This window comes from Mchenga conophoros, linkage group LG12 (genome assembly GCF_057382185.1).
Source record: "Mchenga conophoros isolate Kocher_MC1m ecotype Shallow Benthic linkage group LG12, M_conophoros_male_GT1.1, whole genome shotgun sequence".
Classification (NCBI taxonomy): Eukaryota; Metazoa; Chordata; class Actinopteri; order Cichliformes; family Cichlidae; genus Mchenga; species Mchenga conophoros.
The window spans coordinates 7,575,769-7,585,959 of NC_140537.1; the positions used below are offsets into that span (position 1 = coordinate 7,575,769).

Genomic DNA, 10,191 nt, shown 5'->3' on the forward strand with positions numbered 1-10,191 from the left:
GAGCTTGAGTCCTCTATGAAGAGCAGCCTTTCCTTATCGGCAGCGGTCACAGCCGCTACAGAGCGCTGGCAGGCTTGTTTCCCTGGGCCTTAAAACTGCAAAGGCGGCACGGTGCTGTCACGCTGATGGTAAAAACACAGGCCTTTAACACAGTGCCGCTGTGCCACTTTATTTTTTAACAAAACACTACGCTTTATGTATAAAGAACTGCCTATTCTACTACTTATTGAAGAAAAAGAATCCACAAAAGATTATTTTTACTTTCTTTTATTTGTTCCAGATAAATTATAAATTATTTTTTAAAAAGCAATGAAATGCATCAGATGTCTCCCATGCTTTCTTTTCTGCTGTAATTTTTTTTTTTTGAACATAAATTGGTCTATTGAAAATAAAATGTAGTAAGAACCACTACATTTTTTCAATAGGCCAATTTATGTTTAAGAAAACCCCAACAATCAAATGATCTCATCTGAGCAAGCACTGGGCGACGGTGGGAAGGAAAAACTCCTTTGTCTTAAAAAGAAGAAACCTTCGACAGAACCAGGCTCAGATGGTGCGGCTTCTGTCAAGACCGGTTGGGGGTTAGGTAGTTAAAAAACTACTCTAACGGTACAGCACTACAGCTTTTTGGTGGAAATGGGTGGAAGGATGGGTGTTACACCTCGTTTCATTGGAGGTCTTACAGGTGGTCGGGGTGTAGATTCAGCTTTTTTACAAATAGGTGGCAGAGGGACAGGACTAGGTCGTGGAATTATAACTAGTTGGGTGGGAATAGGTTGTCTGTGAAGGTTCTCAGTCATGGGAATAGGTTGCTTTCCACTTCTGGATATAGGTGGAACACACATCCTACGAAAAGGTGGTAGGTTGTCGGTCGAGAAAGTTTCCTTTTTCGTTGGTTGTGTGACTTGAGGAGCGGGTGTCAACTTTGTCTTTTTCGGTCTAATGGGTGGCAGTGGAGTCCGCTGTAACTGTTGTTCGTCAGATGCATCTTCCCTGCCTACGTAAATGTATTTATGTTCCTCAAAAAGGGCAATGTCTTTTTCAACTTGACTCATTGCCTCTTCGAGAAACATTTTGTAATTGTATTTTTTGTGCTGTGAAGGGGAGATAGTAAAAGGGAGGGATTGATATTCAAAGTTTAGCTCATTAAACCTCCTCTTTAGGCCCTGGAGAATGTTTTGTTTCTCCTGTTCGGCCAGTGGTTTAACTGTTTCCTGTTGTTTTGTTAACCAGGCATCATTGTCCTGCTTAGCCTTTTCTTTCTCTGCCTTTCTTCTACGCAGGTAGCCTGGAACGATTCTGTAATCGTTTTTCTGTAAATAAAAGGGGACAAGTCCAGATTTCTCAAGGAGCTGCTTGTCCCCTTTGCGTGTATCCACACAAGCAGGTTGAGCCATGACTTTCTTCATGCCTGTGTGTTCTGGTTTTTTCCTGAATGTGTGTTCAGGTTTTTCGCCTTCTGGCCTCTGTGGGCACATTTCGCGATGAGATGGGGCCTTAACTGTTCTTGGCACCATGGTCCTGTGTTCATTTTTATATTTATTTTCTAATACAATTGCTTCCCTGTATTTAGAAATATACATTTTAGGTTTGGGTGGAGGAAGAGTACTCTACTTTGGGAGAAGGTTATAAGCGCTTTCATCTGAAAACACAATTCAATCGCTAGCTTAAAATCACCAATCTTAAACACTATTCAAAGCTCAGTCTCCCATTTAGCAAAACTCTAAACACAAAACACACTTAGCAGTGTGGTGCACCTGTTGTCGTGTGAAGGCTGTGTGCAGTAGTGATGTCTCCTGTGTGTCGAAGCTTTGAAGCGTGTGTCGGGTAATCTCGTGGTAGTTTTGTAAAGCGCGTATCGAGGCTTGCTTTGATTACGTATGCAGTGATGTTCGAGGCCTCGCGGGCAGTCCGTACCACGTGACTGATTCAGGAACTGGCTCGCCGGTTTGCACCAGATTCTAAATAAATTGGGCAGCAAAACACAGCTGATTCCCCGTCACATTGTGTTGTGGAATTGGATTACGTCCCAGTTACATACTTACTTGAACATTTCTCCTTCGATGGAACCAGCAAGGAAGAGAATATTTGTCTGACAACATTTAATCTCATCTCTCCTAATAAAGTATGCACACAGTAATAAATATCACAAATGATAAGTACCATAATATAAATCAACAACACCACAGATCTTATAATCTGATTTCTGTCTTTTAGTTTATTACAGTTTTTTCTGAATGCCTAAGCACATTTTTTGTAACTATTGGCTAATTTTGCAAAACTCTTCACACAAATAAGAAAACCTGTCACCCAATAATCAAAACATTGTAGTTCTCTTGCAAAAGCAAACACAGCTAGATTAACTCTTCACACCTTCGTAAAAATGGTGTTTCCGTATCAAACAGTACACACAAGCCATCATCTACTAAGCACACAATGCGCCAACTGCACACTGATGGTATGAATACAAAACACATCTGGCTTTTGCTTTCTCTGTGCACAAGGTAGGCTATGTCAGTTTGAGCTCATACTTCTGTCATAGATCCATAAGCATAGAGGGATCCAAACTTCAAGTACTGGTGTACTTGAAACACATCAAAACAAACACAAGTGTTTATTTCCAAGTATAGGATTATTTGCAATCGCCATAATGACTATATGGGTTACTTGGTCTGCAGTGAACATGCTTCCTCTGCCCCCAGCATCTGGTCATCTAGCAATTCTGTAAAGTAACAATTTCAGTATTTTTACATCAATGGTATTGGTGTGTTTCTCATTGGCATATGGCAGTGCTACAAATCTTTGTGCGAAGTGACTGTACTAACCGATTCTCATTTCAAGATGTCCTTATGGTACTTGCTACAGTGTAGCGGCTCGAGTTAGGCTGGACCCGTTGGCCAGCTACCCTCAGGGTCATTCCACGGTTGATTACATGGTTGATTACATGGTCCACTATTGTCATCAGCAATTCTATTTCTTACTCTTCCTACCCTTCCTCTCCCCCCTCCTCGTCTTCCTCTTGCTCCTCCTTGTCCTTGTCGTCCTCTTCATCCTACTTCTTCACCTCCACGTCCTCTTCCTCGGCCTCCTCTACTTCTCACTCTTTCTGCTCCCTCCATTGTACTCCGCACACACAGCTTACCTGTATTATAGTGCTTAGGCTGATTGCAAAGTGAACTAATTATCTAAAAAAGTTTTCACATGTGAAAGTGTGCCAGACAGTTGGCAAATTAGTGTTAATGATAGCCATACATGTGTATACTTTTGCTAGGAGTGTGTTGGAAATTTGGTAATTGAGTGTTGTGCAGTGAATTGTGCCTACCGTTTTGCAAAGTGTGTGTTGCAAAATTGCAAACTGAGTGCAAAGCAGTTTATGTGCTTTTAGTTTTGCAAACTCAGTGAGTAGTTTTGCTATAAGTCTGAATAGTTTTAGAGATTGTGCTACAGGAATCACAGTTAGGGTTTAAGCATTCAGAAAAAACTGTAGTTTTTGAACGCTCAAAATAAGCGTCACACTTGCGGAAGCCGATATACCCGCCGAAACGCCGTGCATTTATCGAGACTTTCAACCCCAGGTAGGCTAATTATCAATCTTCGGATCCACATTATGTCAGCAGCTCCACCGTGAACTATGTTAAAAACAAACACCGCTCACGCCTCACAGATGACAGCTTACAGTCCTGCGTAAAGATGAAAGTGACTTCATACAGCTCCGATTTGCAGACGCTGTGCGCAGAGATTCAGGAGCAGAAGTCCCATTGTAAACATATCACGGCAGACCCAACGATGTTTCCATGAACACGCTTTACAGCTTCTCTTTATTGACCACTTTTCACACACGGTTGCTGTATGCATACAGCCGGTGTTAAAGCTCACAGCCCGACACATACCAACACAACAGCATAGAGAGCACAGACGTTAAGGCGCCGAGGCGTGATCGCGGGTGCCGCTCAGGTGCGTCCGCCTCCCCTGCAGCGGCGCTGCAGACCACGCCCCGCCACACACATTAACCAGGTAAAATACATATTGTCAGGGTTCCTGGGTCGGTGACCCAGTGTTTTCAGTTTTGTTCATGTTCATATATATATATAGCATATAGTAAACAATGAATCTGTAAACGACAGCTGTTGACATTTTTTAAAAATGAATGAAAAAGCATATTTAAATAATCAACATACATGATTTAAATATAAACACACACGTGACAAGAGACAGAACGTGTAGAAGATATATGCAGAAAGAGCTTTCAGTGGTCAGCTGATAACATGATATCTAAAAAATACATAGCTCATTTTCCTGTCTGTTAGTTGGACATGCTAACCTGTTAACAAGCTCCTATATTCACCCATACAGTTTGTAGATCATTTTGCTAAAATAGGTAAAATCTCCACTCTTTCAGGGCACTAATAGGCTAAAGGCATATTACAAAAGGTCATTCATGTATTCACAGATTCTCTGTAGTTATTCTGCTGCTCATTCACCTGTAAAAACCACACCAATAATTATTTCAACAGCCTTTTTATTTTGGAACAAAAGCATTTGACGATATGACTTACAGGACGTTACCAAATTCATGAAGCTATATTTGTGAGTTTATTTATCAATATCAGTTTAATGTAAACAGACTGATGTAGTAATAGACAGTAAAATGTTGGTGCGTGTGTAATATATGAGCGTTTATGTTTCTCTACATGGGTAAAAGTACTCCATGTCGCCCTCTGGTGGTAGCAACCAACTATGAAAAGAATGGATGTTGGATCTTAACTAAATGATAAAAAGTTTTATTACTTTGTATTACTTTCTTTAGTTTGGTAAAATTTACAGTTTTAATCCCGTAAGAAAATAAATCACTATCATAGAGAGGGATATTAGTAATTCGTTTGTTAATAACACTTTGTTTGTGTTTGCTAATGTTTCGACAGGAAAATGGTTTTCTACAAAGTTGTTTCATGTACAGAGTAACACACACACACACACACACACACACACAGCTATTACCCATTTCTTGTTTTTAAACTTAAGATAAATTAATAACTATATCATTCAAAATAATAAATTAATCTTGAATGAAGATTGATGATGTGACTACGTCCACAGTAGCCCGGACAGATTTGAAAATGGCGTTTTGTCTGAAAACGCTCTGCGTCTAACGGTGTGTTCACTAGCGTTTTCAGTCGTTTTCACAGAACGGCTGAAAACGCTTACGTTCCAGTACTGCGCATGCGTGAAACGCAAGAAGATTCGACCTGCCTCATTTCTGTCTGCCGCTTCTTTACTTTCCCGCTCTTTGAAACGTCGCGGCAAAATGTCGAGGAAAAGCACCGAGTTTTTTAAATGGACTAACAATGAGGTGGAATTGTTGCAGCGAGTAACACAAAAGTGCAAAGTTGCAAAAGCGAGTGAGAGTTGAAGAATTTGAAGAAAAGCTATCTGGAGCATGTACAGACTGACATTAACCTTTAATAGGGCTGTCGAAATTCAGAGCAAACAAAACAACTGCTGTATAAAATGCCCTCCGCTATCTTAGTTTAATTGGTCACATGACTGCATCATATGACTAACATGCGTCATCATTTTAGAAAGTCTTTGTTTTTGCTGTCCACACTGCCATGCAAAAGCACCATTTCCAAATGTATGCGTTTTCGAGAGTGTTTTCAAAACGCTGCATTTTCCATCAGTGAAAACGGCGTCTCAGTGTGGACGGGAGGCCACAACGGAGAGAAAACGATGCACTACAAACTAAAACATATTAGTGTGGACGTAGCCTAGGACCCTCTGCAGAGGAGCCGAGAGAGCCAGGAACTTGTGAGTTGTGTTTGTCCACTCAGGCATCATTCATACTTGCTCTTTAGGCAGTTCCTGTCAGAAGGAGGAGGCACAGCAGGAGCGTCGGGGGGCGGAAGACGGTGCCTCAGTGCCTCTCTCCTTCTGACATTGTTAAACAAAACCCAACAAATTTATAATTATTTATATATTTACATGTAGGTAATGTCCTCAAGTTCTGTATAACCACTTTTTCCTCTCTCTGTGATTGTATCTCGTCGGTTGTTGTGTGTGTTTGTGTGTATTTGTCTCTTTCAAACAGGTGCCGGTCCTCACCTCTGCAGTGCTGCCGTCTCCTGTAGCGCTGCATGGTTCTAAGCTACGTTTTCTTTCCTGTTTCTGTTGTTCTTGTAGTTTTTGTCCTCAGGTTTCAAGTGTCTGTGTTGTGCAGCTGGTCTGGTCTGTCTCTAGACAGTTCAGGCTGCACCCACCAGTAAATGGTGGAGGCTCACAAAGACATACTCAACACACATGTTTCTGAACTCTGCATGAGGGTTTCTCAGACGAAGTGAGGGCCGTGAGGCACAGCTCCCCGTCCCCCGGTGACCCTGCTAGGTCCACCTTCTTAGGGAACAGTGGCGGAGGAAGACGAGGCTACATCAGGTTAGGAAGCAGCCGTGTCCCTCCTCCAGAACAAACAGAAGCGTATTTTCTTCTTTTTCAGGTGCTCTTCCACTAGACTTTTTTTTCCTCTAGGATTAGGGTTCTTAACTCATCAATTGTTTCTGCATTTTGCTTCTCAAATTTCTTGCATCTTTGCTCCACTTCTTCTAATTTTGCTGCTTTTTCTTCAAGCTTTTCTTTCAGTTCTTTAGATGTTGCCTCCTGTATTAGCTTTGCCTTGTACATGTCTGGGTTTCTCTGTTGTGCATATCTTCTAACTGCTGACTTCTTGTCCAAATTTCTTCAAGTGTACACTGCAGGTCTTCATGTGCTTTCTTTTGTTGTTGCTTTTGTGCCTGCATTTCAGTGTTTTTGCACTTTAATTTGTTAGAAAGTTCTTCGAGTTCTGTCTTCTTTCTCAGCATTTCATCGATCCTACTCTGCATCTCTGAGCATTGTTTTTCCAGTTTTTCCTTTTCTGCTTCCAGTTCTGTTGTTTTGTCCTTCATTTCATTAGAAAATTCTTGCAGTTTTAGATTTTTACTCTCAAAGTCCTGGAGAATAAGTTGTTCTTCTTTCTCTTGAAGTAACTGTTCATTTCTGACCTGCGTTTCATCAAGCTTTATTTCCACCACTCTGTATTTTTCCTCCACGTCTTTGAGTTTGCGCTCCATGTCTCTCTGCTTCATGTCCTGTTCTTCCTTCTCATGAAGAATTTCTTCATTTCTTTCCAGTGCTTCATCGAGTTGTCCTTGGAGCTTCTGATTCCTTTTGTCCTCATTAATATTTAGTTTTCATCTGACCAAACAGCATCATTCCGTAAGTCAATGAGGTTGTGACATGACATTTTTGAATGGGGATATTTTTTTGCTTAGACGAATTATCAGTAAAGTTCCGATCTCTGTTAATTTGTAAAATATAAAATTCCATAACACGACAGAACATACACACACACACACACACACACACACACACACACACGGCAAATCTCTGGAGTTGAATATTCTGGAGTTACGCATAAAAGTGCGCAAGAGTTACATTCTGGGAGCAGCGAACACAAATGATTGTAAAAGAGACATTTGATGGCAGGTCTTAGATAATCCTAAATTATTGTGTCTGATTATGAAAAGCACAAGGTTTTGTAAGAGGCAGGCACTGTGGAAAAAGTAAAGATGTAAGTTCTCGAACTGTTTTTGTGAATGCTTTTCTAATTGTGTTTTTAAAATGTGACACATGTAAAATGATCATTAAAGAGCATGATATTTATAAAATTTTTATAAAAGCTCTCTACACATTTTTCCTGAGCTAATCTTAAGGCCATAGAACGTTGGAAGTCTATAGCAAATAAACTCACACTATGCACATACACATACATACCACTCTATTATGTAATTTCATGTGGCTTACTGCTTAGTGGCTAAAGTAGATGTTTTAAAACCAAAATAAACCAGAAATATAGTAGAAATACAGTTTCAAAACAACATTCAAGTCAAAAACACAATGGAGGAAGTAGGCATGTCATTGTGAAGGTCTACAATCCATAGATGCCATCATGAATGGGATTGCAAAGAATTTCCAACACTGTATAAACCACTTGTTAAAATTAAGAACAAGAAATCCAGATTAGACTTTGCCAATAACCTGATCAATTCTGAAAAAAAAAAAAAAAAAATCCTTTGCACACATGAAAATTTAACTTGTTCCAGAGCTCTGGATTTGAAGCATATCACATAATCTGTCAAACATGGTGAAGGTAATGCTCCAGTAAAGGTGTAGCAGAGCATCTTTTAGGCCCCAAAACATAATTTGGTGTTGTCCGTTAGTTCAAGACACAATGCACAGTGCATTAAGTATTACAGCTGCTAGCACCATGACTGATGACATCAGTCACTCTAACTGTTCATGCAGGCTTCAGTAACATGAGGCATTGGACTGGCAAAACCAGTCTAACCACTGCATTCCTGCTATAATGAATCAAACTGTTTTTTGCAAAGGGGTTCTTGTGATGATTAGAACCATTTACTGTAAATGATAAAATTACTGAAACAAGGAAACTACAATGATAGTTTGTTCACTTTGCTGAAACTAGTTATGTAATTTCCTATAATGAGCAATTCAGCCTGTACTTTATGGCACTCCAGTATTCTTGGGTGGGAGAGATAATTAACTGGACAATGGGCTTTTTAAATTTCCCTCTTCTGCTGCTTCTCGTCTCCTCTGTGTTCCTGCCTGTGACTCAGAAATCAATCTCAGAACGGCTGAGGGATGTATCTGTTTCAAAATGCTCCTACGAGGACAGAAAAGGCTAACTATAATTGAGCATGTGTAACGCGGTTAAAGGACCAGGGCGCCTGACTGCAGCCTCATAGACAATGAGCTATCAGATTAAGATTCGACTATGGAGCCTGAGGGTGTGAATAAAACACAGGAAACAAAAGTAGAGCTCAAATATATATATATTATGTTTGTTATGAGAAGTGTATAGACGGATGTACAAAAGAAATAGAAACATATGCATATATATCACAAACAAAAATAATGTTGACAATACAAAACAGCTTAGTAGGTTCCAAAAGGAGGTGGGATGAGGTGTAGTCCAGTATGTGATTTAGTTTAGTTCCATGGACCTGTGATAGGTCATTGTCAACAATTTGTGATTCAGTCCATAGGTTCACAATTCCTACCGCACCGTAGCGGTGGTCGGGTGGCTCGCCATCTCGCGCTGATCAGGGCTGATCGCGGGAGAACAAAAAAAAAAACCTGACCTAAACAAGGTCAAAAAACAGAAATTATGATTCACAGAAGAAAATGAAACAGCATTCTACTGCTGTGACAAAATAAATACATAAATCCATAAATAACAAAGTCAAGTAATCAATGCCATGTTTCATACAACAATCAATAAACCATCATCTCTTATAATGAATGTCATTCTAAATACTATTATAGAAAGACATTCTCATGGGTCCCATCAAAGTATATCAGCGTTAAAGCTAATAAATATTATCCAAAGTTAATCAAATATATTTACAAAACTCATTTAATCACAGGTGTTGCGCAACAGATTCAATAATGTAAATGGAATTTAACTCAATGCAAAATCCCATAGGCCGTTTCGGCATTTCATCAGAAAAGTAACAAAAAACATCCAAAACGGACAAAACTACAAAAATCAAATCACTCGTTCAACTCTAGATACGTTAAGTCAACATTCGGCCATAATGGAATAAACAAAAACAACAAGATTCAATAGATGACACTAGTAATTGCACTTACTGTCGCTAGCCTAGCATTAGCTTACCGGCATTGTAGGATGCGCGATCGCGGCTCCGCATGTACATTAATTGTGACAAAACAAAACAAACAAATAACTCACCGTTGAGTCGAGTGTGAGGTAGTGTAAAGATGAATGAATCGGCCGGGTTATTGCACGCTGTCAACTGGCCTGTAGTGCAAAATTTGTCGTGATCTGACAAGTACGCCAACCACAGGGACAACAGCAGCCAGAGGAGCAGGGACATGCAGCTGATTGACCCGGAACTTATACAGGATTCATTCCCGCCACAATAAAGGGACTGGCGGAAGTGGGGTCAGAAGTTACCGTGGTTACACATGCACAGGTGTCATCTTGATAGTGTCATCTGTCATCACTTTATAATGAAATGTTCTTAAATGACTGTACCCAAAACTACTCTTGCTTCCTCTGACGTGAGGAGAGGAATGAAGGATGATCAAGGAGTCAAGGGGGATTGTCACAATATGAGA

General features: G+C 40.2%; 1 long non-coding RNA gene across 1 annotated transcript; it reads right to left on the bottom strand.

Annotated features, from left to right (window-relative positions):
- Positions 1–8,864: 8,864 nt before the first annotated feature.
- Positions 8,865–10,103, bottom strand: LOC146562073 (uncharacterized). The gene is made up of 2 exons (XR_014894607.1): positions 9,803–10,103; positions 8,865–9,191 (listed from the first exon to the last, which is right to left on the bottom strand). It is a non-coding gene; the product is annotated as an uncharacterized LOC146562073 (long non-coding RNA).
- Positions 10,104–10,191: the final 88 nt, after the last annotated feature.